At 38.0% G+C, this 8,334-nt stretch overlaps 1 long non-coding RNA gene across 1 annotated transcript; it reads right to left on the reverse strand.

Annotated features, from left to right (window-relative positions):
- Positions 1-4,672: 4,672 nt before the first annotated feature.
- LOC121855762 lies at positions 4,673-6,727 on the reverse strand. The gene is made up of 3 exons (XR_006086841.1): positions 6,599-6,727; positions 6,289-6,442; positions 4,673-4,723 (listed from the first exon to the last, which is right to left on the reverse strand). It is a non-coding gene; the product is annotated as an uncharacterized LOC121855762 (long non-coding RNA).
- Positions 6,728-8,334: the final 1,607 nt, after the last annotated feature.

Here is an 8,334-nt window from a genome sequence, read left to right on the forward strand (position 1 = left end):
GTGGATTTCAAAAAATCAATCAGGCAGATTTGACACGTAGCCCTAGAGTATGCATTAATCACTATTTGCACGATTTGTTTTCCATTATCCTCTCTACTATTGAGGATTTCGTGTTTCTTGGTTATCAGCATATATATATATATATATATATATATATATATATATATATATATATATATATATATATCTTGATAAAATCACACGGGAAAATGGAAACAACGGAGTATAGCTTTCGTCTTGAATAAAGCATGCGGACTTTTACATACAATCAACACCTCAACCTGCCAGGATTCGAACCCAAGGCCCACGAGCCCATGACTGTGACCGGGGAGTGCTACCTACTGGACCACCAGGATACTAAAAGCAGTCTAGACTCTGTTATATTTCACACAAAGCCTGTTCAACGAGCTTATGGCGCCGTGAACCTCTAATGGGGACTACCCGTATCAAGTAGGTGGTCAAGTAACGTTTTACCAAATCGGTTTCGAAACACGAGGAGCCATATATATATTTCATTAGCCCAATAAAGCACGGACCTACATACATTAACACCTCAACCGCCAGGATTCAGACCCCGGCTTACGAGCCCATGACTGACAGAGTCTAGGACTGCTTTTAGTATCCTGGTGGTCCAGTAGGTAGCGTTCCCCGGTCACAGTCATGGGCTCGTGGGCCGTGGGTTCAGATCTAACATGTAATATATATATATATATATATATATATATATATATATATATGGGTAATTGTCTAGATTACTACCCAATATAGGGGACTTTATTCCTCCATGGTATAGATATGTAGATGATGTTCTTTGTCTTTGGCCTAGAAACAGTGACCCAAGTATTACATTCAAAATTGAAAGAGAAATAAAGGGATGCCTTCCGTTCCTTGATATGCTTATCATTAGAAATGGCCATAACTATAAATTTAAGATGTACAGAAAGCCTACACAGGTAGACCCCTTCATACATTTTTTATAGAGTGACCTGGAGTCTACCAAAATGTCAGTTTTTTCTGCTATGTTTTTGAGATGATTGCGTATTTGTGACGCTGAATTTATTGATGAAGAATTGAAACACATTCGTTCCATTGCACAAAAACTTGGGTGCACTTCAGTGTTTGTTGATCATTGTTTTAAAAGGGTTAAAAAATCCTTTCATTCTACTCAAACCAAGCAAATTCCTCCACTTAAGAATACATTGACTCTGCCTTATCGCAATGAATTTGTCCCGTTAGTTCAGTCCCTTAAATTATTAAATATTAATGTTGTTTTTAAGTATGACTCAACCATTACCAATATATTAATCAAGAATAGCCCAACTTTGAATGTAAATTTTATTGTATTCCATGTAGCAAATGTAATGGAAATTATGTAGGACAGACTGGGAAAGCATTGCAACTCAGAATCAAACAGCATAAGTACAATATCAGAACAGCATCTGAAAGCAGTGCCCTGTTCGTTCATGTTAGGAATAATAATCATCCCATTGATTGGGAAAAAAGCTTAGAAGTGTGCAAATCATCATGTGTAAGAGAAGGACTTCTTGTTGAAGCTAGTTTGATTAGGGAATTAAATTCCATAAACCTTAGTGATGATCTGTACAAAACTGATAATATCTTACATAAATTTATTTGTCAGTGGCCCAAGGTTAAAAATGCTTTGAAAACCTTAGAGCTAGATGTTGGCTATATTTAGTGGGTCCCATATTTTTTACCTGACTTAACTTGACTAGTCACGTCGCCCTTTCTCTTAAGCTCCTCTATGTGTGTGTTGATGTTGGTGTGCGGATTAGTGGATGTCATGATTGTGACCTGACCTCATATTTATAAGGCCACCCTGTACATTTAAATTAATGTTAAATAGGGATAATTGTCGAAGTGTTACAAACCAACTGAAATTATTGCAGATTAAGGATATTTTTTTATTGTGTTACGACCGTGTCGTATTTTTTTATTTTTTTATGATTATTTTATATAACATGCTTCCATGTTGTTCCATATTATTCCTGTAATAATGTGTTATATTTACTATTATATAATCTAGTCACCTTACCTGTGCTGTTAAGGTTTTAACTGTTATTATTTGTTCAAGCCCATCTTATTTCTTCATTTAGTATTGTAACAAGCATTCTTTGTTCTCTAACGACCATCTGCATCGTTAAACGACCCACCTGAGGGTCGCACTAGCGGGAAAAGGCCCTATATATAGGAGTCACCAACTAACGGAGTTCAGTCCACCTTGTCATTCAGTTCACTTTTTTTGAGTGACACCCGTCACCTGTTATTTATACTTAAATTTATTCCTGTGTTGTTCCTGTCGCCACCAATGTGGTATGTCTATGTGAGGACCTATTCATGTCTCTTATGTGTCCATCAGTGCTTGCTTAGTTACATTTAAGTAATTCAGTGTTGTTCCACAATAGTGAATTTCAGTGTTAGTTATTTTATATGTTTATGCAGTGTTAACGTAATCCAATGCTTTATTTTTATTCTTTTGATGTTTCGATGTTTAGTATCATTTGTGTCTTAAAAGTTTCGATAGTGAATCAATTTGTTGTGACAGCCTACGAGGCTCTTTATTGTGTTAATATTTAATTTAATTAAATTCTCAAAGGTTTGCATTATTTATTTTTATTCCCTTTTAATTTACTTCACTTTTTTTGTTTGGTTACGCCTAGAACCAGGGGTATTAAAGTAAATTAAGAGACGGCGTAACAATTGCTATAACTCAACGAACATTAATACGTATGTGATAATTTCTTTCTGTTTCATTTAAAGTGTCTTTTACGACCATAATATAGCAATATGCTACCTAAAGTAGATTAGGTAAAGTTTGAGTAGGTTAGGTAAAGTTAGGGTAGGTTAGGTTCGACTAGATAAGGTTAGGGTAGGTTCGGTAAGGTTAGGTTAGGCTAGGTAAGGTTAGAGTAGGTTAGGTCAAGTTAAGTTAGGTTTTGTGTTAAAGTTTTCATATGCATGTACATTAATTTTTATTGTCAGAAGTTTCCAAAAGGATAAGTACATAGAATTTATCGCTAATCGGTAATGGACGAGTTAACGGTTCTGGGGAAAAATATTCAACACACGCTGTCACGCTGTTAGAAAAATACACTATATATTGTTTTTTAAAATAAAGTTGAAACCCTTGTGATCTAATCTTGATAAGTTAAAATATTTGTGTCACTGAGGAAATGGCCACCATATTGGCGATGAAGTCAGAAGTTAGAAGTAGACGACCATTAGTCGGGAGCTTATAGCGAGAGTTTGCAGAGCACGGCCAGTTCAGATCCCAACAGCCCTGTTCAGATACTGTTGGTTGTAGTGGTGTATTTTTAACGATGTGAGTCAAGAGGAATTTTGCAAGTGATAAAAATGCAAGTTGTAAGCCTCAATGTTTTCACTATCACCTGATCTGCTCACACGTCGTAGTATATACATGCAGAATATATCTAATTTAGATATATAACTCTCATACACTCCTCGTTGCTATTAAAGCATTAATATTCGTGAAGATATGGGTCACTATAGAAGTGATGACAGGGTCTGGACTTCGGTTTCAGAATGCTTGTTGCTGGGTAAACATTACAACATATTTCTGCTTTTAACTTGGTTATGCACACATTAACCATTATTATCTATCATTGTGGTTATTATTTCCTAGTCTAGAGTGCCACATAGTTGGCAACCCCTGTTGGAGTCTCACGCTGCTTAAGAATAAGACGAATGAGCAGGCTTTGTGTGAAATAAAAACAAAGCCTGGAATTGCATTTGTTGTCCTTGTAGTGCAGTGGCAGCGATCCTTGTTCACAGGTAGAGGTCCCTGGTTAGATTCCTAACTAATAATAATAAATAATAATAATAAACGGTTTATTAATAGCGTTGCAGCCGGTGGCTGAAAATATACAAACTTACATGTGATTTCGACATAATAATATACGTTTAATACATTTGCAGGGCTGTACAATACATAAATCAGGAGCTATTTATTATTTTAATAATAGATGGGATGGTGCTATTCTTATATCTATCAGTGCGGGCTCTTATGGGCTGAATTTTGGTGTAGTGGCGGACTGCGCGAGATGGGTGGGGTACTGCCGGAGGTAGTTGGTGGCGATGACGAGGATGGTGCAGTAGTCCACAACCAAACCTTGCTAGTGCGTGGTGGTGGAGGTCACTAAGGGATGGCATTTCCAGGGTGGAGAGAGCTTTGTTGTAGCTGGAGTAGTCTGCGCCGAGCATGATTCTGCAAGTCCTCTTCTGTACCTTCTCTAGCTGACGTTGTTGGGTAGAGTTGAGAGAAGACGACCAGGCTGGTGACGCATACGTTAGTTTGGGGAGAATACAGGCGTTGTAGATAGTCCTCAGCTCTGGCGTGGGTGCTCCAAGTAACCTGAGTCGTCGTAGCATGTAGAGCTGGTACGAGGCTGCCTTGTTAGTGTTGTTTACATGGGCCTTCCAGTACAGTTTGTGGTCTATAGTTACGCCCAAGAGTTTGGCAGACTGCACTAAATGGAAAGGATGGGTACTCACTGTAACTGCTGGAGCTTGCACTGGAGTGGTGGCGGTGTTGATGTGCATGACTACGGTTTTGGTGTGATTGATGGTGACCTTGTTCTCCATAGTCCATGCCTGTAACCTGTCCAGGGTGCCTTGCAGCGATGAGTAGTCTGGTGAGGTGTTGTCCACTGTAACCCCCACAGTGCAGTCATCCACGTACTTCCACCTGTGAGGAGTGTCCGATAGAGCGTCGTTAATCAGGATTAGGAAGCACAGTGGTCCCATTTTGGTCCCGGGAACACCGCAGGTGAGGTGTTGGAATGTGGAGACAGAACCCTAGTACCTCACTGCCTGATGACTCTCACTCAGGAAATCAGTGAGCCATAAGACCAGGTTGGTGGGCAGCCCTAGTGCAATGGCCTTGTCGATAACAGTGCAGTGATCAACAAGGTCAAAAGCCTTTCTGAAGTCAACAAGGGCAACTGTCAGTGATTTCTTACGTTTCTCCAGGTTTTTGTGCAGAAAATCCAGGAAACTAGCATTGTGACGTAGAGGAGGTCCTCATATTGCCAAATTGTTGTGGATCAATTGACTGATAAATAATAGCAAATGCCCATTCAAAAACAACTAGGTATGGGTATGGGGGTGATGGCAACTGGCCTGAGGTCACGAGTGGACTGTGTGGTCGGGACCTTGGGGATAGGGGTGACAAATGAGGTTTTTCATTCATTTTACGGATATTTTAGACACTTCATCTGGTTAGCCGTCATTACCTGGTGGAATGGTGTCCCAGCTTTTCAGTTAAGGGAAAAATGGCCGCCACAAATTCACACTTTAGGGTATTGTATGTTTATATACAATGTACATACAGTAGATGTCTGTGTGTGTAAGCAAATTAAAATTTTGCCAAATGGGAATATTTTTTATCTGTATTCCTACAATTTAATTGACACCAATTCAAATTGTATTAACATGTCCTCTGTTTTATTTAAGACTTTCTTTACCATAATAAGATAGCCAGATTAACCTAAAGTAGGTTAAGTAATGTTAGGTTGGGGTAGGTTAGTTTAGGTAGATAGGCAATGCTAGGTTATAGATTTTTTATGAACTATTCATCTACTATGTATAGGTATTATGGTGAACCTACACGATCGTGTATGACCATTATTACAGTATAATAGTTTAGCTAGACTGAAAGAAAAATATCACAAAAAGAACATAGTTTGCAAATTTAATGGATTGAGTTATAATAGTCAAATCACTTAACAGGAAGGATGGTGGTTGTTATAATGTCATTACTACGATTCAACAATTAAGTTCTATAAGGGCTTAACAGGGTTACTAATTACATTATTATATCAACAATTAAAAATAATGTGAGTTAAGACCTTCTGTGTAGGAGGTATGGTTTACTAGTTTCTTCATATCTACTGTGTATCGATGACGTCACATTTAAACAACTGAGGCCAAGACAGTTATCAGGACTGAAAGAAAAGTGCTGACATAAAGGTGTTAAATTATAAAGAGAAACATGTCTAAAACGTTTCCACAACAAGGACGATCAGTTGAAGGAACATGAGGAGACTAGAGTTGTGCCAGTGTTGTATTTGGTTGGTTATTGCTATCAAATAGGGTGTATTGTCCTCTATAGGGAAGGACATGAGTTTCATCAATAATGGTTAAGGGACACCATATTTAGAATTCTTAGTTAAAGTTATCTTTTAAGAGGTGATGTGAGAACAAAAGAAGTAATTCACATTAAAATGGCTCTAAAAGTGCAACTAAACTCACCCCAACGACACGAAAATGGTTCTCTGTTCAGTAAACACAAACAAAAAGTGGATAACGTATGGTTCCCAAGTTATTGAAGACGAATGTTCAGAAGCTCAAGACACAATACAGATAGACTGACAAAGTGGCCAGCAGCGAGGATCACGAACATTCCCTGGAATGTAAGAAAGTGTCCATCAGTTACCAAGAAATACGCATTGTAAAAACATTTTGATTCCTATGTGGTAGTTAAGCAGTTTTTTATTCGTTATGAAGACATAGATTATTGCCAAATACATCTAAATTCTGAGGATAAGAAAGAATTATTTACCCATATATTGCTGAGAGAGAGAGAAGTCTTGACTGTGATCTTGGTAGGAGCTCGATAACAAACAGTGGAGTTTGGCTCATCAGTTTTAAGCCAATGGAAGAATAGCCCAGCTTCCGTCATTGACATAATCCTGTTGGACGAAAAAGATAAATACATTAGTTAGATAAAAATTTATTGACGATAAGGATATAAAGCGCCACATGAAACTTATTTTGAAAATAATAATAAAATAAGAATTAATTATTGCACTGAATGGAATAAATATAATAAGTGTGATGCTATAAACAAACTTTATACTAAAAAATCGAACTTATGATACAACCTCGAGCGCTCTGAATCATTTGATCTCCATGAGGAAACAATATTCATTGTCATCATCATAATAATTTTCCGGACATTTTAGACACTTCATCTGGTTTGCCGTCATTACCTGATGGGATGGTGTCCCGGATTTTCAGTTAAGGGAAAAATGGCCGCCACAGATTCATACTATAATTTCTCCCATAATTTGTTTGTCTTACACAAGGATGGTATAACATTGTTTGATACATTCAGAGTAGTAGATTAAATTATATTGATGTCAACTACAAATTATATCCTTCAGTATTTTGAAGACTGGGGTTGTTTACAACGGCTTCTGAAGAAAAAAATTGTAACAACGGCAAAAGAGCATAAGAACATAAGAAAATAAGTAGTCTGCAATAAGCAAGTTGGCCTGTGCAAGGCAGCTCCTGTCGAGAGTTACTACCACTCTCTATCATACATGAGTCAATCTAGCCTCCTTTTAAGACTTTCCAGCGTTCCAGCATTTACTACAAAATTACTAAGCTTGTTCCATTCGTCCAGCACCCTATTTGTAAGCCAGTACCTTCCTATCTCCCTCCTAAACATAAACTTACTCAACTTAAATATCCTGCTCGGATATTATAAGAACTGTATCTATATCTCCTTTATTGATTCCTTTCACCCACTTAAATACTTCTATCATATCTCCCCGCACTCTTCGTCTTTCTAGGGAATGCAAGTTTAGTTTCTTTAAACTATCTTGATAGGGAAGGTATCTAAGTCCCGGAATCATTTTCGTTATTCTTCGCTGTACCGATTCCAGTGAATTGATATACATTCTATAATAAGGGCACCAGAACTGAACAGCATAATCGAGGTGCAGCCTGACTAGCGCAAGATATAGTTACAATATGACCTCCGCAATCTTATTACTTACACTTCTAGATAAAAAACCTAATACTCTGTTTGCCTTATTTCGAACATTAACACACTGTTTACTAGGCAGTAGGTCCGGGCTTAAAAGTACTTATCAAGGTTGATGTTGTTAAGGCTATATACATTGACAGTATATGTTTTTCCAATATTAAGTACGCTGCACTTGCTGGTGTTGAATTTCATTTGCCATTTTTCAGACCACCCCTGCAGTTTATTTAGATCCTCCTGTAATGCATTTGCATCCTGCCCTGAATTAATCTGCCGACCTATTTTGGTGTCATGCGCAAACTTGATTATGTCACTGCTGATCCCAGTATCTATAGATCGTTTATGTAGATTATGAACAAGAGTGGGCCTAGTACTGACCCTTGGGGAACCCCACCGGTTACACAGCCCCACTCAGATTTAGCACCATCTACTCTGACCCTCTGTGTTCTAGCGGTGAGCCAAACGTGAGCCAATTGCAGGGATCTGTGAGGGTTAATGCCTTAGGAATGAACCAATGAGAGAACCTG

This window comes from Homarus americanus, unplaced genomic scaffold (assembly GCF_018991925.1).
Source record: "Homarus americanus isolate GMGI-L3 unplaced genomic scaffold, GMGI_Hamer_2.0 scaffold41202, whole genome shotgun sequence".
Taxonomy (NCBI): Eukaryota; Metazoa; Arthropoda; class Malacostraca; order Decapoda; family Nephropidae; genus Homarus; species Homarus americanus.